This window comes from Esox lucius, chromosome 20 (assembly GCF_011004845.1).
Source record: "Esox lucius isolate fEsoLuc1 chromosome 20, fEsoLuc1.pri, whole genome shotgun sequence".
Taxonomy (NCBI): Eukaryota; Metazoa; Chordata; class Actinopteri; order Esociformes; family Esocidae; genus Esox; species Esox lucius.
Window position 1 is genome coordinate 25,942,836 of NC_047588.1, and position 24,222 is coordinate 25,967,057.

At 44.5% G+C, this 24,222-nt stretch overlaps 1 long non-coding RNA gene across 2 annotated transcripts; it reads left to right on the plus strand.

The window, feature by feature from the left end:
• The first annotated feature begins 411 nt into the window (after positions 1-411).
• LOC105008350 lies at positions 412-20,946 on the plus strand. 2 transcript variants are annotated; one of them, XR_002195691.2, is made up of 6 exons: positions 412-729; positions 18,219-18,270; positions 18,567-18,723; positions 18,833-18,939; positions 19,212-19,321; positions 19,399-20,946. It is a non-coding gene; the product is annotated as an uncharacterized LOC105008350 (long non-coding RNA). The 2 variants fall into 2 exon arrangements; XR_827636.3 differs by lacking the exon at positions 412-729 and having other exon boundaries at positions 17,966-18,270.
• The last annotated feature ends 3,276 nt before the right edge of the window (positions 20,947-24,222 follow it).

Sequence of the window (24,222 nt, forward strand, 5' to 3'; positions counted from 1 at the left end):
ATTTCTGACTTTACTGCCACTATTTACACATTAGGTGTTTCAATCAGAATGATAGTCAAACTGGAAATGTTCCTGTTTTTCTCCCTTGTTGGGGATTATGTTCACAGCTTTGATGTATATAAAACTATGAATATTAAAATACGCTGAACCATGTGTCCTGTATCATAGCTACATGTATGACATTTGCAGCAAAAAAACCCGCGTGAAAATCAGTAAGGTATTCACTGAGGTATGATTAATTAAATTCGCTGCCAGCTCGTTTCACTTGCCATAACAGATTACATTGAGTGGAGTGGCGGACCGGTCCAAGATGGCGGTCCCACGGCTCGTCAGCGCCAGTAGGCAGTAGCGGTCGATGCGGCGTCTATTCTTTATTATGTCTATGGTTGCAATGACAAATGCCATGTTTGCGTTAGCTAGCACTGCCAGTCAAAGTAACTTTTATAACAGATATATCTTATAGTTTGCCAATTCTATTTGTTGGACTTCTCTCAAAATTAACAAGCTAACCATACGGAAATATGTATTTTAAATATATTGTTTCTATACATTTGATAAATGTATGTCAAAGTGTTGCAATTGGAATCTTCAAATATATTTCGAAAAAACGTACTTTAAATGCATTGCTGTATTACGAACATGCAACTTTCCGCTCTCCTATCTGGCGCTCTATACACAGCTCCAAAGAAGGATAAGCTAGTAGTGGTCTAACCAAGGTCGCTGCAGTACGTAAGTGAAACGCATTTTGTAAATGTATTGCTAATATGTAAACAGCTAAAAGTGATTTTATCAATATGTCAGTAATTAACATTTTGAAAGTGTGGTTGTATATTCAGGTCTTCTCTGAAGTGATATCAAATATAACTTGAATACAAGTTGAGATCCGGGGCTATTCATAAAAGATCCGAGGTAATAGCCCCGGACGCCCAGACTCAACGACGCCACTGATAACAAGCCTAACATTAATGTTATTTTGGACTGTGAACATTGTTTTATGGAGTATACTAAGCATGTACACCTCAAGGTGAAGTACACGTTTTTATAGTTCTGTACATATTATTTATCATTAAATAGCAGCAATGTCTACAATTTCCCCCCCAATTAATAATGAAATATGCCTTAATGGTAGCAATTTTGTCTGTTATCAAATTATCCACCAATCTAACACACCATTGTATGTAAAAAATATATCCTGTTGGAAAACTAGATGGGAAATGATTGCTGACATTACTAGAACATACACTTGCCTATGAGAAAGATCACTCAATCATAACAGGTCCACAAGGTCAATCAATCAATCAAATGTATTTATAAAGCCCTTTTAAATCAGCAGTTGTCACAAAGTGTTTTTACAAAAACACCCAGCCTGAAACCCAAAGGAGCAAACAACAGTGTAGAATTTCAATGGATAGGGGAAAAAAAATCCCCAAGGGCTGAAATTTAGGGAAAAAACATAGAGAGGAACCAGGCTCAGATGGGTGACCAGTCATATCCAGTAAATACATATAATTGTGAGAAATGCATTCTGTAATGTATTTTCCACACAAAATACATATTGTAATGAGACCATGTTTGTCAATGAAATACATTTGGACAAAACTTAAATGAATTTATACATATGGAAATACATTTTGATACCTGAAATGTATTTTGAATCAAGTTGAATGTTGGAACACTGTGTAATAGTGCAACAATTAAATAATAATGTTTCTCAATATAAAATTGCAGAGAGTTTGGGGATCTAATCATCCAAGGTACATAATAGCATTAAAAGATTCAGAGAATCCAGAGAAATCTCTGTACGCAAGGGAAAGGCCCAAAAAACAGTATTGGATGGCCGTAATCTTTGGGGCCTCAGGCAACACTGCATTAAAAACAGACACGATTCTGTAGTGGGCCCAGGAACACTTGAAAAGTGTTAATGCTGACCAATATATACAGGTTTTGGAGAAACACATGCTGCCATCCAGAAAATGTACTTTTCAGGGAAGGCCTTGCTTATTTCAGCAAGACAATGCCAAACCACATTCTGCACGTATTACAACAGCATGGCTCTGTAGTAAAAGAGTCCGGGTCCTAAATTGTCCTGACTGCAGTCCAGACCTGTTACCCATTGAAAACATTTGGCGCTTTATGAAATGAAAAATACGACAAAGGAGACCCCGTACTGTTGAGCAGCTGAAATCCTATATCAAGCAAGTGTGGTAAAACAAATCACATTCAAAGCTACAGCATTGGTGTCCTCAGTTCCGAACGCTTACAGAGTATTGTTAAAAGAAGAGGTGATGTAACACAGTGGTTAAACATGCCCCTGTCCCAACTTTTTTGAAACATGTTACTGGTATCAAAATCAAAATGGGCATGTATATTTCCAAAATATTTCTCAGTTTTAACATTTGATATTTTGAGAGAGGATGGACTCTTCACCACTCTGGAGTTGCCCATGGTGAGAGGTGGCGGGCTGGTGTGGGTTTGCTTATAGCTCCCCAGCTCTGCCGCCATGTGTTGGAGTTTACCCCGGTGAACGAGAGGGTCGTTTCCCTGCGCCTACGGGTTGGGGATAGGTCTCTCACTGTTGTTTGTGCCTACGGGCCGAACGGCAGTGCAGAGTACCCGACCTTCTTGGAGTCTCTGGGAGGGGTGCTGGAAAGTGCTCCGACTGGGGACTCTATCGTTCTACTGGGGGACTTCAACGCCCATGTGGGCAACGACAGTGACACCTGGAGGGGCGTGATTGGGAGGAACGGCCCCCCTGATCTGAACCCGAGCGGTGTTCAGTTCTTGGACTTCTGTGCTAGTCACAGTTTGTCCATAACGAACACCATGTTCAAGCATAAGGGTGTCCATCAGTGCACGTGGCACAGGACCCTAGGCCGCAGGTCGATGATCGACTTTGTATTCGTTTCATCTGACCTGCGGCCGTATGTCTTGGACACTCGGGTGAAGAGAGGGGCGGAGCTGTCAACTGATCACCACCTGGTTGTGAGTTGGATCCGATGGCGGGGGAGGAAGCTGGACAGACTCGGCAGGCCCAAGTGTACTGTAAGGGTCTGCTGGGAACGTCTGGCAGAGTCTCCTGTCAGAGAGATCTTTAACTCCCACCTCCGGCAGAGCTTCGACTGGATCCCGAGGGAGGCTGGAGATATTGAGTCCGAGTGGACCATGTTCTCCACCGCCATTGTCGAAGCGGCCGCTCGGAGCTGTGGCCGTAAGGTCTCCGGTGCCTGTCGAGGCGGCAATCCCCGAACCCGGTGGTGGACACCGGAAGTAAGGGATGCCGTCAAGCTGAAGAAGGAGTCCTATCAGGCCTGGTTGGCTTGTGGGACTCCTGAGGCAGCTGACGGGTACCGACAGGCCAAGCGGACTGCAGCCCGGGTGGTTGTGGAGGCAAAAACTCGGGCCTGGGAGGAGTTCGGTGAGGCCATGGAGAAGGACTATCGGCTGGCCTCGAAGAGATTCTGGCAAACCATCCGGCGCCTCAGGAGAGGGAAACAGTGCCCTACCAACGCTGTTTACAGTAGAGGTGGGCAGCTGTTGACCTCAACTGGGGATGTCGTCGGGCGGTGGAAGGAGTACTTCGAGGATCTCCTCAATCCCGCCGTCACGTCTTCCATTGAGGAAGAAGAGGATGAGGGCTCAGAGGTGGACTCGTCCATCACCCGGGCTGAAGTCACAGAGGTGGTTAAGAAACTCCTCGGTGGCAAGGCACCGGGGGTGGATGAGATCCGCCCTGAGTACCTCAAGTCTCTGGATGTTGTGGGGCTGTCTTGGCTGACACGCCTGTGCAACATCGCGTGGCAGTCGGGGACAGTGCCTCTGGGATGGCAGACGGGGGTGGTGGTCCCTCTTTTTAAGAAGGGGGACCGGAGGGTGTGTTCCAACTATAGGGGGATCACACTTCTCAGCCTCCCCGGGAAAGTCTATGCCAGGGTTCTGGAGAGGAGAATACGGCCGATAGTAGAACCTCGGATTCAGGAGGAACAGTGTGGTTTTCGTCCAGGCCGTGGAACACTGGACCAGCTCTATACCCTCTACAGGGTGATGGAGGGTTCATGGGAGTTTGCCCAACCAATCCACATGTGTTTTGTGGATTTGGAGAAGGCATTCGACTGTGTCCCTCGCGGCATCCTGTGGCGGGTGCTTCGGGAATATGGGGTCCTGGGTCCCTTGCTAAGGGCTGTCAGGTCCCTGTACGATCGAAGCAGGAGCTTGGTCCGCATTGCCGGCAGTAAGTCAGACTTGTTCCCTGTGCATGTTGGACTCCGGCAGGGCTGCCCTTTGTCACCGGTTCTGTTCGTAATTTTTATGGACAGAATTTCTAGGCGCAGCCAGGGGCCAGAGGGTGTCAGGTTTGGGGACCACACGATTTCGTCTCTGCTCTTTGCAGATGATGTTGTCGTGTTGGCCCCTTCAAGCCAGGACCTTCAGCATGCACTTGGACGGTTTGCAGCCGAGTGTGAAGCGGTGGGGATGAAAATCAGTACCTCCAAATCCGAGGCCATGGTCCTCAGTCGGAAAAGGGTGGCTTGCCTACTTCAGGTTGGTGGAGAGTGCCTGCCTCAAGTGGAGGAGTTTAAGTATCTAGGGGTCCTGTTCACGAGTGAGGGAAGGATGGAACGGGAGATTGACAGACGGATCGGTGCAGCTTCTGCAGTAATGCGGTTGATGTATCAGTCTGTCGTGGTGAAGAAAGAGCTGAGCCGCAAGGCGAAGCTCTCGATTTACCGGTCAATCTACGTTCCTACTCTCACCTATGGTCATGAGCTTTGGGTCATGACCGAAAGGACAAGATCCCGGATACAGGTGGCCGAAATGAGCTTTCTCCGCAGGGTGGCTGGGCGATCCCTTAGAGATAGGGTGAGAAGCTCGGTCACCCGGGAGGAGCTCAGAGTAGAGCCGCTGCTCCTCCACATCGAGAGGGGTCAGCTGAGGTGGCTTGGGCATCTGTTTCGGATGCCTCCGGAACGCCTTCCTGGGAAGGTGTTCCGGTCCCGTCCCACCGGGAGGAGACCCCGGGGAAGACCTAGGACACGCTGGAGGGACTATGTCTCCCGGCTGGCCTGGGAACGCCTCGGTGTCCCCCCGGAAGAGCTGGAGGAAGTGTCTGGGGAGAGGGAAGTCTGGGCATCCCTGCTTAGACTGCTGCCCCCGCGACCCGGCCCCGGATAAGCGGAAGAAGATGCCATATTTTGTATTTGTAATATTTTCAATTATATATAGGGATAAAGGATTTACACATCAATGCATTCCTTTTATACAGTGGAGAGAACAAGTATTTGATACACTGCCGATTTTGCAGGTTTTCCTACTTACAAAGCATGTAGGAAAAAAAATCCAGAAAATCACACTGTATGATTTTTAAATAAATAATTAGCATTTTATTGCATGACATAAGTATTTGATCATCTACCAACCAGTAAGAATTTCGGCTCTCACAGACCTGTTCATTTTCATTTAAGAAGCCCTCCTGTTCTCCACATATTACCTGTATTAACTGCACCTGTTTGAACTTGTTACCTGTATAAAAGTCACCTGTCCACACACTCAATGGCCCTCATTTATCAAAAGTGTGTATACCAAATTTCCAGCGTACACCCAAAACCACGGTGACTTTGAGATTTATCAATATGGACGTTGGTGTACGGCACTCTCAAATCCTACGCCAGCTCAGGAGGTGGTGTACGCACGTTTTGAGTTAGTGCGGAAATGCGCAGAAAACAAAATCCTAACGCACTGACAAACTAAAAGATATGATATATTATTACCCACTGTAAAAAAAACAACAACATAATAATTATAAACTTCAGTGTTTATTTTTGTGCAACATGGACTTCAATGTTTAATTTGTGTGACTTTACCAAAGCATTTGATTTATATGTATTCATTCAGATGCAACGCTTTACATGAAGTTTCAGGGTTAGGCCCGGCAGTTGCGCACGGACTGGGTTCAGTAATAAAAGGCTTTTAATGACCAAAATAAAATTCAGACTGACAAAATAATAAAAATGTCATTCTTCTTCTTTTAAATAATAATAATAATAATAATAGAAATGATAATAATAACGACATTCTTCTTCTAAATAACAATAAACGTCATTAATAATAAAAATCATAAAATAATAAGACGAATATTACAAAATGTCATGCAATTATTAATGTGAATAAATTTTACTCCACATCACATCATCATCATCACTATTGAACACTCCAATACATGTGACGTGATACGAAATGAAATGCTGATTGTTTCAAACGCGTGCTGTAAAATGCATTGTGATAGGTCATTTGCTCATCCAAACAGCTTTATAAACTGGATTTCCACCGTACAACAATTCTCAATTTTAAAACAATTTTATTTCTTTCTACCTCCCTGGTGATCGTCTCAATCTCCACGTCAGAGAAGTTTCTCTTTTTTGCCGTCTTCCGTGTGTCCATGGCGTGAAATGTGTGTGTGAATATATAGCGGCGTGTTACTCTAATGACGATCGTTTTCAGCCGCGGCATTTATCAAGGGCAGGTATTGCGTACACCTGGATTTTAAAGGTACGCACAGCTTCATAAATCAGGCGGTGAGAGGAGTGTAAGCAAAATCTTACGCCAACATATACGCCCGTTTCTACGCACTTTTGATAAATGAGGGCCAATCAAACAGACTCCAACCTCTCCACAATGGCCAAGACCAGAGAGCTGTGTAAGGACATCAGGGATAAAATTGTAGACTTGCACAAGGCTGGGATGGGCTACAGGACAATAGGCAAGCAGCTTGGTGAAAAGGCAACAACTGTTGGCGCAATTATTAGAAAATGGAAGAAGTTCAAGATGACGGTCAACCTCCCTCAGTCTGGGGCTCCATGCAAGATCTCACCTCGTGGGGCATCAATGATCATGAGGAAGGTGAGGGATCAGCCCACGGCAGGACCTGGTCAATGACCTGAAGAGAGCTGGGACCACAGTCTCAAAGAAAACCATTAGTAACACACTATGCCGTCATGGATTAAAATTCTGCAGCGCATGCGAGGTCCCCCTGCTCAAGCCAGCGCATGTCCAGGCCCGTCTGAAGTTTGCAAATGACCACCTGGATGATCCAGAGGAGGAATGGGAGAAGGTCATGTGGTCTGATGAGACAAAAATAGAGCTTTTTGTTCTTAACTCCACTCACCGTGTTTTGGAGGAAGAAGAAGGATGAGTACAACCCCAAGAGCACCATCCCAACCGTAAAGCATGGAGGTGGAAACATCATTCTTTGGGGATGCTTTTCTGCAAAGGGGACAGGATGATTGCACCGTATTGAGGGGAGGATGGATGGGGCCATGTATCGCGAGATCTTGGCCAACAACCTCCTTCCCTCAGTAAGAGCATTGAAGATGGGTCGTGGCTGGGTCTTCCAGCATGACAACGACCCGAAACACACAGCCAGGGCAACTAAGGAGTGGCTCCGAAAGAAGCATCTCAAGGTCCTGGAGTGGCCTAGCCAGTCTCCAGACCTGAACCCAATAGAAAATCTTTGGAGGGAGCTGAAAGTCTGTATTGCCCAGCGACAGCCCCAAAAAACTGAAGGATCTGGAGAAGGTCTGTATGGAGGAGTGGGCCGAAATCCCTGCTGCAGTATGTGCAAACCTGGTCAAGAACTACAGGAAACGTATGATCTCTGTAATTGCAAACAAAGGTTTCGGTACCAAATATTAAGTTCTGCTTTTCTGATGTATCAAATACTTATGTCATGCAATAAAATGCTAATTAATTATTTAAAAATCATACAATGTGATTTTCAAGATTTTTGTTTTAGATTCCGTCACTCACAGTTGAAGAGTACCTATGATAAAAATTACAGACTTATACATGCTTTGTAAGTGGGAAAACCTGCAAAATCCTAAGTGTATCAAATACTTGTTCTCCCCACTGTACTTGTCCTTAAGCTAATAAGGGGGGGGCACGATAAGAAGTGCAACTGAAGAGTATGGCTGCACGATTAAACAAAATCATGTGCGATTTTTAAACCACAGAAAGCTGTGATTTCGGCATTTTACTATTACTATTACCCTGGTTTGCCAACTTCGCTATAATCATATTCATATTTGTATAAAATGTAGGCCTATTGGGAGTTGATTTTAGAATCTGTTTGCCTGCTTAAACTTAAAATTTCAGATTATTATTATAAAGGTTGGAGGCTGGCAAGCGAACGGAATGATCGTGTCAGTCAACACATTCAAGTGCTCTTACAACACACCTACCACTATCTCTTGCTATTTTCAGACAATAAACTTTTACAATTCAAATGTCCAGTTGTATGTCTCAAATCTGTCAATAAAACTATACAAATAGGGCCTATACATTGTTCTGATCACGCCTCTCACTTGTCACAATTAATTAAAAGTGATGTAAAGTGAGTATTCTTAAAATATCCCAATTACATGATGGCTCTGTAACTAATGAAAGTAATAGCCAAAAACCAATGAAGTTACAACAAGTGCGAGTCGGGGGGATATTATCAGTGCAGGCATTCTGAACAGAAAATTCTAACAGTCAGAAACATCCAAGATGCGGCGTACTGCCAAAGAATAGTGTGGAGTAGGGTTTGCTGTTAGGGAAAGGAAGAGGATCGTTTAAGAAAACGAACCCAGAGGACAATGTGATAGAGACTAGGGATGATTTGGTGCCTAAAAATAATGTATCTTCTATTTGGGAATATGTAAAATATTCCCAAATACTTTTAACGACAGAGTGGCTTGCTTCTACCAGGTGTTGTAGTTCACAGACTGGAGAGAGAGAGAGACCTTGTGTAATTGCTCTCCTTCTCACATACATGTAAAATTACCACTGTCACATTTACAGACATAAATAAGGAATGCAACCAAGCTCAGAACCAATGTGCCTACAGGGCCATACGCGAACAGCAATAAGCTCAACACCACTGAAGGCCACAATGAAGCGGAAAGACAACGTTTTAGGGATACAGATCCATTCTTTGACAACAACCTCAATAGATAGGCATGGACACACTGACACATGTAACCATCTATATCAATCGATCCACCACAAAAATATGGCCAATGCACGGACCAGCACCACAAAGGAAGAATGATAAAATATGCTTTCACTCACCAAGGCTGAAGGCTCACTTGAAGAGAAAGGTGGCACAGCGGTTCTTCCTCTGGGCAAACTTTTTGATGACTTTGGGAATGAAGTCATGTAGCTGCTGAATCAGCTGGCTTTCGATGGACAACATGGCCAATGCGTTTAGTTGCGGCTGTCCCATGGTATTACGAGTGAAGGTTTTTACCGTCTTCAAGGAGGAAAAGTTCCTCTCTGACCTGGATGTCGTCATAGGTGTTTTTATGATAATTTTCAGCAGAGTGATGATCTCAGCAAAAGCCTCCTCTAGGTTGTTTACATGAATGGATCTTAACAGAGACAGGGCCGTCTTACCAGTGTGGAGCTCAGTGTGGCGGTACAGAGTGGTCGGCTCAGACTTCAACTTTTCCTCGGATTCCAGCCGCTGCAGAAAGGCTCGGTCCCTTTCTGAGTTTTTTTGACAGGCGGTATGCCTCACTTATGGTGGCCTCATCCCATGCTGGTTGTGTGTGTATGTCCTCCATACATAAGAGCAGCGCAGCGCAATTTTCCCAAACTGCATTGACAGTTCTACTTTTAACGTTCCATCGTACAGCGGGTGGCCTTGGAATGCATTACTGTGTTGCCCCAGCAAGTGCCGCAACACGTTTTGGAGCGCCAGTGAAAAAGGTGGCAAAAGCAGTTAAATCTGCAGAAAACATCTTCAGGATGCTCATCCTTGCTGAACAAAGTTACTGCAAAGTCAGGTTCAGCTGGTGAGCATAGCAGTGAACAAACTGGGAATGTGGGTATGTCTCTTTCATTAGCATCTGTACCCCTCAGACGTTTCCACTCATTACAGCCGCACCATCATAAGTCTGAGCAATCAGCTTTTCTCCCAGCTTCAGTGGTACCAGCACACACTTGATGCTATTAGAGAGGCAGAGTCCAGTTTTATCTTTGACTTCCACGAACTCCAAAAATCTCTCTGTATTGTCAGGCCACATGTATTGCAACACAACCACCATTTGTGATTTACAGAAGACATCAGTTGTTTCATCTGCCTGTATGGCAACAAATGATGTCTCGTCCACTTGCTTGTGCTCTCCTCCCTGTACACTTCATACATACAGTCGTATGGTACAGTGCAAGATATCCCTTTGAAGATGGGGTGAGCGTCACAGTGCCTCTGAAGTCTCGAATCACCCTCACACAGTTTCGAAAATCTGAATATTCCAGTATTCAGGGAGTCCACCGACTTGTCATGCCCCCGCAGTGTGGTTTCACATTTTCCACACAGTTTAATACGTTATCATTCGACTGAGAACATACAGTGGGGCAAAAAAGTATTTAGTCAGCGACCAATTGTGCAAGTTCTCCCACTTAAAAAGATGAGAGAGGCCTGTCATAGGTACACCTCAACTATGAGAGACAAAATGACAAAAGAAAATCACATTGTAGGATTTGTAATGAATTTATTGGTAAATTATGGTGGAAAATAAGTATTTGGTCAATAACAAAAGTTCAATCTCAATACTTTGTTATATACCCTTTGTTGGCAATGACAGAGGTCAAACGTTTTCTGTAAGTCTTCACAAGGTTTTCACACACTGTTGCTGGTATTTTGGCCCATTCCTCCATGCAGATCTCCTCTAGAGCAGTGATGTTTTGGGGCTTTCGCTGGGCAACACAGACTTTCAACTCCCTCCAAAGATTTTCTATGGGGTTGAAATCTGGTGACTGGCAAGGCCACTCCAGGACCTTGAGATGCTTCTTATGAAGCCACTCCTTCGTTTCCCGGGCAGTGTGTTTGGGATCATTGTCATGCTGAAAGACCCAGCCATGTTTCATCTTCAGTGCCCTTGCTGATGGAAGGAGGTTTTCACTCAAAATCTCACGAGACATGGCCCCATTCATTCTTCCCTTTACACGGATCAGTCGTCCTGGTACCTTTGCAGAAAAACAGCCCCAAAGCATGATGTTTCCACCCCCATGCTTCACAGTAGTTATGGTGTTCTTTGGATGCAACTAAGCATTCTTTCTCCTCCAAACACGACAAGTTGAGTTTTTACCAAAAAGTTCTATTTTGGTTTCATCTGACCATATGACATTCTCCCAATCCTCTTCTGGATCATCCAAATGCTCTCTAGCAAACTTCAGACGGGCCTGGACATGTACTGGCTTAAGCAGGGGGACACGTCTGGCACTGCAGGATTTGAGTCCCTGGCGGCGTAGTGTGTTACTGATGGTAGCCTTTGTTACTTTGGTCCCCCAGTGTGGTTTTGGGATTTTTGCTCACCGTTCTTGTGATCGTTTTGACCCCACGGGGTGAGATCTTGCGTGGAGCCCCGGATCGAGGGAGATTATCAGTGGTCTTGTATGTCTTCCATTTTCTTATAATTGCTCCCACAGTTGATTTCTTCACACCAAGCTGCTTACTTATTGCAGATTCAGTCTTCCCAGCCTGGTGCAGGTCTACAATTTTGTTTCTGGTGTCCTTTGACAGCTCTTTGGTCTTGGCCATAGTGGAGTTTGGAAGGTGACTGTTTGAGGTTGTGGACAGGTGTCTTTTATACTGATAACAAGTTCAAACAGGTGCCATTAATACAGGTAACGAGTGAAGGACAGAGGAGCCTCTTAAAGAAGAAGTTACAGGTCTGTGAGAGCCAGAAATCTTGCTTGTTTGTAGGTGACCGAATACTTATTTTACAGAGGAATTTACCAATAAATTCATTAAAAATGTGATTTTCTGGATATTTTTTCTCATTTTGTCTCTCATAGTTGAAGTGTACCTATGATGAAAACTACAGGCCTCTCTCATATTTTTAAGTGGGAGAACTTTGGTGGCTGACTAAATACTTTTTTGCCCTACTATACCTGTTTTCCTCCACCTGTTTGTCATGCTGCTGAATGGAGTGCCTATATGCACTGTCAACTTGGGCTGCGACCAAAGTTATTATAGTTTTGCATTTTTTATTAGTTTTAATTTTTATTTCGTTTTGACTTTTTGTTTTCAAATTCAGTTAAGTTTTAATTAGTTTTTAAAGTGGGTTTGCTAGTTTAGTTTAGAATTTTTGAAAATGCTTAGTTTTAGTTTTGTTTTTATTAGTTTTAGTGTTAGTTTTAGTCTTTTTTTGTAATATGGGCTATTTGTCAGGTGCAAGATTCAAAAAGGTCAGAAAAAGTATTGAGTAATAATAACTCAACAAAAACATCATACAATTTTAGAAAATATATATTCAACAATAAAACCAGTACATAAAATGTACATATGGGCACAAATATATAAACAGTCTACACTCCGCAATAAATGCAAAATGTGGAAGTGACGTGTGCCAAGAAAAAAAACTAAATAGCCAACAGACTAAAGAAGACATAAAAGATGAACCGCAAATACCACAGCTGTACAATTTTCTCACCTTATTCTAAATGTATACAATAGCCTTCTGCCTACTCATCTGGATTTAAGCAGCAAACATTCAGTGTAAAAGTAAAAATGACTTAACATTATTCAATATTGTCATTGTAAAAGTGCATTTTACCTCAAACTTGCGACTAGTTAACTTTCTAAAGAAGGCGCAATCGCTTCTCGGGTAGACATTAACACACTGACAAAATTATATTCAGAATTTTAAAATATTTTTATACCACTTTTGAATGTGTGCACGGAGGGAAGGGGAGGGGGTGTGTGTGTGTGTGTGTGTGTGTATGAGTGACAGAGAGACGGAGGGAGAGCAGGGATAGGAAACACAGCTGAGCGAATACTCTGCGTGTTTTAAATAGCGTTAAAAAAGGAAAGACATTGACAAAGACGAAAACTAAGAACATTTACTCTATATTTAATTTAATTTTAGTTAGTTTTGTCAACTACACATTACAGTTTTAGTTAGTTATCGTTTTTTTTGTAATGCCTCGTTTTTTATTTTATTTCAGTTAACGACAATGTTTGTTCCCACCTAGTTTTTGTTTTTTCGTTCGTTTTCGTTAACGATTATAACCTTGGCTGCGACATGGAAATATGGAAACGAATATATACAGAAATGAAAGAATATGGAAATAAATAAATATAGAAATAAAATAATATAAACAAAATAAATACGGTTTGCAGCCGAGTGTGAAGCGGTGGGGATGAAAATCAGTACCTCCAAATCCGAGGCCATGGTTCTCAGTCGGAAAAGGGTGGCTTGCCCACTTCAGGTTGGTGGAGAGTGCCTGCCTCAAGTGGAGGAGTTTAAGTATCTAGGGGTCCTGTTCACGAGTGAGGGAAGGATGGAACGGGAGATTGACAGACGGATCGGTGCAGCTTCTGCAGTAATGCGGTCGATGTATCGGTCTGTCGTGGTGAAGAAAGAGCTGAGCCGCAAGGCGAAGCTCTCGATTTACCGGTCAATCTACGTTCCTACTCTCACCTATGGTCATGAGCTTTGGGTCATGACCGAAAGGACAAGATCCCGGATACAGGCGGCCGAAATGAGCTTTCTCCGCAGGGTGGCTGGGCGATCCCTTAGAGATAGGGTGAGAAGCTCGGTCACCCGGGAGGAGCTCAGAGTAGAGCCGCTGCTCCTCCACATCGAGAGGGGTCAGCTGAGGTGGCTTGGGCATCTGTTTCGGATGCCTCCGGAACGCCTTCCTGGGAAGGTGTTCCGGTCCCGTCCCACCGGGAAGAGACCCCGGGGAAGACCTAGGACACGCTGGAGGGACTATGTCTCCCGGCTGGCCTGGGAACGCCTCGGTGTCCCCCCGGAAGAGCTGGAGGAAGTGTCTGGGGAGAGGGAAGTCTGGGCATCCCTGCTTAGACTGCTGCCCCCGCGACCCGGCCCCGGATAAGCGGAAGATGATGCCATGCCAATACAGAAATAAATATATACAGAAATATATGATAATGGAAATGAATAAATAAAATGTATAAAAACAGAAATGAATGATCAAGGAATTAAATAAATCAGGAAATAATATTTGATTAAATAAATATAGGAGGGCCTTAGTGCTCCTGGTAGGGTTTCCCATGGCAAAGTGGTCTCAGGGGAGGAGCCAGACTAAGAATGGTTCAAAATAACCCTATGAACAAACGAGGAAGAGTTACCCTGCCCAGAGGGAGGGCTCACCGGCGAGCGCCTGATAGCCCGGGTTTGCCACGGAGCCCGGTGGGGATAGCCCCGAAATAGCAACGTGGCACCCCCTTCTCCATCTTATGGGCCCACCACTCATGGGAGGAACCGCTGGGGTCAGGTGCGCTGCCATATGAGTGGCAGGGAAGGCCAGGGGCCTCGACGGACCAGACCCGGGCGGTAGGGCCTGGCTCTGGGGACATGGAACGTCACCTCTCTGTGGGGGAAGGAGCCGGAACTTGTGAGGGAGGTGGAGCGCTATCAGTTAGATCTGGTGGGGCTTATATCCACACACAGTCTCAGTTCTGGAACCGTACTCCTGGATAGGGGATGGACTTTATTCTTCTCTGGAGTTGCCCAGGGTGTGAGGCGCTGGGCGGGGGTAGGGATACTCACAAGCCCCCGGCTGAGTGCCGCTATGTTGGAGTTTACCCCAGTGAATGAGAGGGTCGCCTCTTTACGCCTACGGGTTGTGGGTGGGGGGATCTCTGACTGTTGTTTGTGCATATGCCCCGAACAGCAGTTCGGAGTATTTGGCCTTCTTGGAGACCCTGAATGGAGTCCTGTATGGGGCTCCAGTAGGGGACTCCATAATTCTGCTGGGGGACTTCAACGCACACGTGGGCAATGATGGAGACACCTGGAGAGGCGTGATAGGGAGGAACGGCCTCCATGATCTGAACTTGAGTGGTCGTTTGTTGTTAGAGTTCTGTGCTAGTCATGGATTATCCATAACGAACACCATGTTCGAACAAAAGGATGCTCATAAGTGTACGTGGTACCAGAGCACCCCAGGCTGAAGGTCGATGATTGATTTTGTGATCGTGTCATCGGATCTGAGACTGCATGTTTTGGACACTCTGGTAAAGAGAGGGGTGGAGCTGTCAACCGATCACTGTCAGGGGGTGGGGGAAGACTCTAGACAGACCGGGAAAACCCAAATGGGTAGTGCGGGTAAACTGAGAACGTCTGGAGGAGGCCCCTGTCCGAAAGATCTTCAACTCACACTTCCGGCTGAGCTTTTCTGGCATCCCTGTGGAGTTTGGGGGCATTGAACCTGAGTGGTCGATGTTCAAAGCCTCCATTGCCGAAGCTGCGGCGGGGAGCTGTGGTCTAAAAGTCTTAGGTGCATCAAGGGGCGGTAACCCTCGAACACCTTGGTGGACACCGGTGGTCAGGGAAGCTGTCTGACTGAAGAAGGAGGCCTTCCGGGATATGTTATCCCGGAGGACTCCGGAGACGGTTGCAGTGTACCGACAGACATGAAGGGCTGCGACCTCTGCTGTGAAAGAGGCAAAACAGCGGGTGTGGGAGGAGTTTGGAGAAGCCATGGAGAAGGACTTTCGGTCGGCACCAAGTTGTTTCTGGAAAACCGTCCGCCACCTCAGGAGGGGAAAACGGGGAACTATCCAAGCTGTGTACATTAAGGATGGGACACTGTTGACCTCAAATGACGAGGTAATTGGGCGATGGAAGGAACACTTTGAGGAGCTCCTAAATCCCACTAACACGCCTTTTATATTGGAGGCAGAGCTGGAGGCTGATGGGGAAGCATCGTCAATCTCCATAGCAGAAGTCACTGAGGTAGTCAAACAACTCCACAGTGGCAAAGCTCTGGGGATTGACGAGATCCTTCCAGAAATGTTGAAAGCTTTGGGTGTGGAGGGGATGTCTTGGATGACACACCTCTTCAACATTGTGTGGGAGTCGGGGAATGTGCCTAAGGAGTGGCGGACCGGGGTGGTGGTTCCCCTGTTCAAAAACGGGGACCAGAGGGTGTGTGCCAATTACAGGGGTATCACACTTCTCAGCCTCCCTGGGAAAGTCTACTCAAAGGTACTGGAAAGGAGGGTTCGGCAGATAGTCGAACCTCAGATTGAAGAGGAACAATGTGGATTCCGTCCTGGTCGACCAGCTCTTTACTCTTGCAAGGATCCTGGAGGGGGCCTGGGAATATGCCCATCCAGTCTACATGTGTTTTGTGGATCTGGTGAAGGCGTATGACCGGGTCCCCCGGGAGATACTGTGGGAGGTGCTGCGGGAGTATGGGGTGAGGAAGTCCCTTCAGAGGGCTATCCAATCCCTGTACGTCCAAAGTGAGAGCTGTGTTCGGGTTCTCTGTAGTAAATCAGACTCGTTCCAGGTGGGGGTTGGCCTCCGCCAGGGCTGCGCTTAGTCACCAATCCTGTTTGTAACTTTTATGGACAGGATATCGAGGCGTAGTCGGGGTGGGAGGGGTTGCAGTTCGGTGGGCTGGGGATCTCATCGCTGCTTTTTGCGGATGATTTGGTCCTGATGGCATCATAGGTCTGTGACCTTCAGCACTCACTGGACCGATTCACAGCCGAGTGCGAAGCGGTTGGGATGAGGATTAGCACCTCTAAATCTGAGGCCATGGTTCTCAGCAGGAAACCAATGGAGTTCCTCCTCCGGGTAGGGAATGAGGCGTTTCCCCAAATAAAGGAGTTCAAGTATCTCTGGGTCTTGTTCGCGAGTGAGGGGACAATGGAGCGGGAGATTGGCCGGAGAATCGGAGCAGCGGGGGCGGTATTGCATTTGCTTTACCACACCGTTGTGATGAAAAGAGAGCCAAGCCGTAAGGCAAAGCTCTCGATATACCGGTCAATTTTCCTTCCTATCCTCACCTATGGTCATGAAGGCTGGGTCATGACCGAAAGAACAAGATTGCGAGTACAAGCGGCTGAAATGGGTTTTCTCAGAAAGGTGGCTGGCTTCTCCCTTAGGGATAGGGTGAGAAGCTCAGCCATCTGTGAGGAACTCTGAGTAAAGCCGCTGCTCCTTTGCATCGAAAGGAGCCAGTTGAGGTGGTTCGGGCATCTGGTAAGGATGCCCCCAGGACATCTCCCTAGGGAGGTGTTCCAGGCTCATCCAGCTGGGAGGAGACCTCATGGTAGGCCCAGGACTAGGTGGAGAGATTATATTTCGACACTGGCCTGGGAACGCCTTGGGATCCCCCAGTCAGAGCTGGCAAATGTGGCTCGGGAAAGGGAAGTTTGGGGTCCCCTGCTGGAGCTGCTGCCCCCGCGACCCAATACCAGATAAGCGGATGAAGATGAGATGAGATTATATTTTTATGCATAAATATATTTATTGATATATTTATTTATTCATTACATTATTGGTCCTCCATACTCCCTAGGCTCGAATTGCTGAAGAGCCAACGTATGGACAGATTCCAAGCAGGCTTGATAGCTATATAGTCAGGTGATTGCCGAACTTAGTGTTTGTTGCTGGAAAAAAGTAGCTTAGCAAGGTAACGTCTTAATGTTTAAGTAGACAACTAACGTTAAGTGAAAGCTGCGCATAACTACCTAACGTTTATTAGCTAAATAATTAGCCATGTAAATTACGTTATCATTTGAACCAAGCCAACTTATAACGTTAATGAATGGATATAATGGTGTAGCCAACGTCAATGTAAGTTTTTTGTGTTTTGTAACAGTTTCAACGTAATATAGGCCTACACGTTTATATGCAATGATTTGTTCTTGATATTCATTTTTATAAGATAATAGAAACATATTTCATTATCATAAATATTTAGCTAAATAGTTGCTGTAGCCAGATAGCAGTGGCGACTGCTGGTCTTTAAAAGAGGGGAAGCTCATTTTCGGCCTACATTATAACCTTCTGATGGTCTTCATTTGTAGTGACACTCGGGGTCTTTGGTGTCTTTTGGACCCCAGACAATAACATTTAATTTTGTAACAGAACAATTGTTTTTTTTTACAAATATAATTTTACTCTGTTTATTAATGTCTTCGCTTAAATCAGGTCGACAATATTAGCACGGTCTGCCATCGTGCGCAGTTTCACCTGCGTACGACGCTAGCCTAGTCTACTACTGTTTATGAATGAATGAATGAATGAATGAACTATCTAAAAAATATATATTAAACTTTGTAAAACTGAAACAAGGATTGTGGTGTTGCCTATAATTGTGTGAAATGTATGATGCAAATCGGCTAGCAATTTCACCAAACAAATATCTCCCCTGGGCCCGTGTCCCCAACCCACACCCTCCATCTGCACTGCCAGAACCCACCATGAACACATCCCTGTCTTCATATCCAGGACCTGACAGAACCAGGTCAGTGGTCAAAGTACAGGATCCATTACAAAACTTTAAGCATGCATCCCTCTTCTGTTCCTTTACTGAAACGATTAGTGGTTTAACTAGATGTCCTCTGTTTGAGTGATGAGTGGTAGTTTGAACAGGCCTCCTGTTACTTTTAGTAAAGCAATCATTGTTTTGGATGTGTCACGAATACACAGAGGTTTCTCATAAGCAGAGTTCAGAGATGTTTGGTAATGTATTTGAAAGTGACAGCAGAGGCCTATTTCAATCTCTGTATAAACAACAAGGTTGTATTCTACCCCACGCAGATTCCCAGATGTACCACCACCATGCCTTTGACAGCTGTACCATGCCCCCTCTTCCCAGCAAGGACAAATGGAGAAAACACAGACAACTGCATTACCTCAAGGCCTGTAATGCTTTGGTTGATGAAGTGGAGACATAATCCACTGGCCCCTTAAACAGGTGAGATTGAAACACAAAGGATGTATGTAAAAGCTAAGGGGAGAGTATGTGTTTCCCTATCTGTTCAGTGTGAAGGCTCTAACGTGTTTGTGTGTGTGTTCAATGACAGCCTGGCAGAGGAGAGCTGCAGCTCTAGACAAGCCAGCAGAATAGAACCCTGGAAACATGGGAGAGGGCCTCAAACACACTCAGTACTGGAGATGAATGGCAGACAAGGTGCTTTGAGAATCATGTGAAGCCAGTATGTCAGTCATACAATGCATGCTAATCCAGCACTGGTACACTAGCCAAATATGCACTATATTTACATCACATTAGTCATTTAGCAGATGCTCTTATCATGGACGACTTCTAGGATCAGTTGAGGCAAGTAACCTTTTGGTAACTGACCCAACATGTTAACGCTATGATGTCAAGCAATATACTGACATCTATACAATGACTTCAGCAACCTCTTTGATATATTTCTGTCTACCTTCCCTTCCTAGCTCCAGATGACCCATGTTATGCTGTGGGAGTCTCATCCCATGCCCTCCTTCGCTGCCAGAACACACCTTAAACACCTCCTGGGACATGCCGCTTCCCACAAATTAACCTGGTCAGTAATCAAACCTCAGGCTCAGACATATTGTTTCTCACTCTGTCTGACTCCTGTGTTTGTGCTTTTATTTGCAGATTCGGGACAGGTGGAGCTGACTGGATCGCAAAGGTGACAAGTTGCACCTGGGTTTGGGACCAACTAGAAGATGAATGTTCCTGGTGCCCATTCCTGGCTCTCCCCCCCCCACAAGGACCATGTGGTTTTGTGAATTGGTTGATTTGTGTTGTGATTAGGTGCACCCATCAACACTTACACATTTTACACTCACCCAGGCATCTCCACTCATATGCCTACTTTCACACTTCACAGGTCAGTTTTTCTTCGTAGTCCCCTAGTTTGTGTTACATTTCCTAGTTCTCTGTTGTTTTTGTTTGTACGTGTGGGTGTTCTGGTCCGTGTCTCCTCTTCACAGGTGGCATACACCGCGGGCATACATCACCCGTAGGGTTCTGAATGTCTATAGACTAGGTAAGATCTGGGCGGACCACTCCCTGTATTTTGGTTAGCGTGTCAGTTGGCGCTTCGTTAGGTAAGTAGCACGTAGGTAGGTAAGATAGGTAGGTTACTTTAGCTGTAACCTTCTTTGCTTTGGTTCTGTCCAGCCCCTTTCCCCATTTTGCTGTGTGTTGTGGGGAATTTATAAACCCCTGTGAGCGGTACCTGGGTTGTCTGTCGTCCTTAAACCTACCTACGACCCCATACCCTTTTCCACTCCACGGGACATGAATGTGTAGCGGGGTGTTGCGTTTACTTCCCCGGGAGGCGTTTGTAACAATTTGTTACTCATTTAATGCCAACAAGAGGACTCCCTTGCTTGTCACCTGCTAAGAGCCGGGTTGTTGTAATATAACCAACATGCATCCAATACATTTTCCTTTAAATGATGTAATCACTGATTAGAATTGGATTTAGAGTTTGTGTAGATAATATACATTAGATCAACATATGCAGATGTAATGGTTATCTAGGTACCAGTTTGACTAGTTAAGCAGCATGTTTCTGTAATGGTCAACGGTTATATTTTACCCCACTCAGATGCAGGCAACCCCCTGAGAAGTATAAGTGAAGTCCCAAAGCATTGGCAGGCTCACTGCTGGTTTAATTGTTTATGCTTGTTTACAGGACGAAGTCAATCATTGAATCAAACCAACATTGTTATGTAACTCCATGATTTCCATTTCAACAGTTCCCCAGGTTTCACATGCCCAATCAATACTGCTGAAACTAACTGTAATTGATTATTTTTAAGTAAGTGTTAGAAACTGGTGACTGACTGACCATTCATTATTATTCAGCCCTTAGTCCTTTATTGAAGACTGGAGATAGGACGGTAAGTCTGAGTCTTAGGTGTGATTCAGAAATCTAATGCCGTCATACACATTTGTGATTTTATGTCTTAGTCCCAGTGCTCATCATACCTCTATCAAAATCATGTACAACATCAGTTATAACTCATGAAGCGACCATAGTCAACACACCCACAACAATGGTTCTGTCGTGTTACATACCAGTATTATATAGGTACAATGCTGTGAAATATTTTTTTCTAGACATTATTAATTCATGTTTTTGTCAATTAATATGTTTCATCAACAACTTTTCTTTTAATAAAGGGAATATGAAAGAACAAACAATTAACAAACGTTTCTCCTTGCTGGGATGTAAACACATTTGGGCACATTTCTTTATGTAGTTGCATTTCTACATTCAATACCTTCTATGTAGCCTTAATGAATAACAACAATGTGACCCCTACTACAGTACTAGTTGCTCTACTTAAAGATACATTGGGCATTATGATAAAACCTTTTTGAGCCCACTTCAGGGTCTTACAGATTTCCTCTTCCATCTAAAACTTGGAATTGTAATTGTCTGAAAAGGCCCAATAACTAAAAGCCTTTCAGGATCTCATGAATTGACTGTGTATGTGATCTTGTTTATATGATTTAAGGCATGTTGATACAGAACATTAGTGGTTTGCCCTGTAACTCTGCAAACATACAATGCAAGTAACTATTCATCAAATACAAATTCATGACTAGTAGCTTACAAATACATGGCCTTGTGTATTTCAGAGACAAAAGCATATCAACCCACGTTGAATAGCCTGAATTAGATGGACCGATGATAATATGCTGGCAACGCATCCAATGCAACCTACAGAATTGACTTGTACACAATGTCCAGAAAAAAATATCTGAATGACTGCGTTAACCTCACTATGTTGACTTGAATGAAATGAACACAATGTACATTGTGTATCTAGCTACCCAGCCCCTTGCATCTGAGTCTAGTGCACGCCACTCTCCAATGGGCATTACGAGATGAGACTCACGGGAATAGTAGATACAACATTACCACGCTTGATGTAAATAAAATGAACGCAACCTGCTCCACAGCCCCTCCCCTTTCCCCACAAACGTTTACTAGGCTTTTCCGACTAAAGAACGCGGAACGACACATGCGGAAATCTGTCAGTTTCCCTGACCGAAAACGCAGAACGTGCAGGTTAGGTCAAAAATAATGATTCGTTTGTCTGTTTAGGGTAGAATAACGATTGGCCACTCCATACACGGAGCAGCTTCCGTTGCCCGTACCATTGTTGGACTGTGTGGTGCCATATTTTTCAAAGGTTTCGTTTAATTAATTTTTGCCTAGCCGTTTACGTACTCGCTTTCCTCGCACCTCACACCATCCAATATTGGTTTTCTGCCTTGTCCCTTACGTAAAGAGCATTCTCCGGATTCTCTGAAACTTTTTATTATGTACCATAGATGATGATTTTCCCAAACTCTTGGCAATTTTACATTGATATTAGATTCAACTTTATTGTCATTGAACAGCACGAGTTCAGTACAGAAAATGCAGCTATCTAACTATAAGTGCAAATAGAAGAGGGCAGGACATTTACAAGTATTAAGTACAGGTAGTTATTACCTTGTTATTTCCATCCTGCCAGATAAAGTGGTACCGAAATTCCTTAGTGACCCCAAATCACTAAGACATTTTGAACGGTAGTGTAAATCTAACAGTGTCCTTTTTTTCATTCCAGTCAATAAAAATGACAGGCAATGAAATGTTGTTTGTTGTATTGTCCACTAGATGGCGAGAGTCCTATATTTCTCAAATAAGCCTGTTACATGAGTGTTTTCTGTGACTACCTGCAATTCAACTCTAGTCGTAAACAGCCAAATGCCTTCTCTACTTTTAAATGAGAGACAGATTCAGACCTGATGTGCCAGGTAGAAAACTAGCAGGTAGAAACAAGAACGGTTTCAGCTCTCCAGGACTGGAGTTGAATATCCCTGAATATCCCTGAAAGCATCCTGCATTGCGCGCCATGCATTACCAATGATTGGACCTAAAACAGATCCTTTAGACGGCCTGGGTCTAACCGGTTCCACAGATGGCTGAATATCTTTGTGTTTTTGCTCTTGCCTTGTCCTTGATTGATTAATCACGTATTAGTTAGGATCTCACCTCACATTGTTGGGTAGATTTCAATTGGGCACGAACTGAAAGGAAAAACAAACCAGCATATACTAGGTTTGACCCCTGTGACCATATAGAATAATTTATAAAAATAAATAAATCCCACAGTCAATCATTTATCTGGCCAACTTACTCAACCTGTAGGCTTCATGTAACCAGTGCCATTTTCCTTTGACTAAAACAATATTGCTTTGAGATTTTGCCCAAGTAACAATTCATTAACTTCACTGCTGTCGCAAAAGCCACGTTGGAATCCTAACAGAAAATGACTGACAGAACAATTTCTTAATGGACGCAGCATTATTTCATTATCAAAAACAGGCCTACACACATATGGGTGATGATTAATAATTATGTTTTATTATTCTTACTTGTCATTACTTGTCATCAAGCCCGTGATCAGTGAATCAGTGTGCCTGTGAAATGTCTGTGGAGAGGGTTAAAGACCTAGGATATACAGAGTGTGTGTGTTTTCATTTACAGCTGAACTACTTTGGCTGTTACGGTGTAGGATCAAGTTACGGTGCCTATCAGCCACGGGATATTGTCATCAGTCAAACTGCTGGTAAATTGTACCGCGGGTTTAATGCAGAGTGGTTTTTGAAGAAAAAGTGGCTAACAATTAGCATAAAAAAAGAAGGCACTGTTCTGTTTTCCATGTCTGCTATTTGGTGGAGATGGTACTTGGTCAAGGAAAGGTTACAAAGATTTGAAACATCTTTCTGAGAGGATTGCAAAACATGAGAGCAGCGTGAGTCATCTGGACAATGCTGTGAAATTGGGCTTACTTGGAAGGGTAAATGTCACAGCCCAAGTTGACAGTGCATACAGGTGCTCTATTGAGCAGCATAACAAACAGCTGGAGGAAAACAGGTACGTTCTCAGTCGGATCATAACATATATTAAACTGTGTGGAAAATGTGAAACCGCACTGCGGGGGCACGACGAGTCGGTGGACTCCCTGAATCCTGGAATATTCAGATGCATTTTCGAGACTATGTGTGTCAGGGCGATTCGAGACTTCAGAGGCACTGTGATGCTCAGCCCATCTTCAAAGGGACATCTAGCAATGTACCAAATGGACTGTTACACTTAACTTATGAAGTGTACAGGGAGGAGATAGCCAAGCAAGTGGACAAGACATAATTTGTTGCCATACAGGCAGAAGAGACAACTGATGTCTCCTGTAAATCACAAATGGTGGTTGTGTTGCAATACATGTTGCCTGACAATACAGTGACAGAGGTTTTTGGAGTTTGTGGAAGTCAAAGATAAAACTGGACTCAGCCTCTCTAATAGCAACAAGGGTGTGCTGGAACCACTGATGCTGGGAGAATAGCTGATCGCTCAGACTTATGATGATGGGGCTGTAATGAGTGGACATGTCCAAGGGGTACAGACACTAA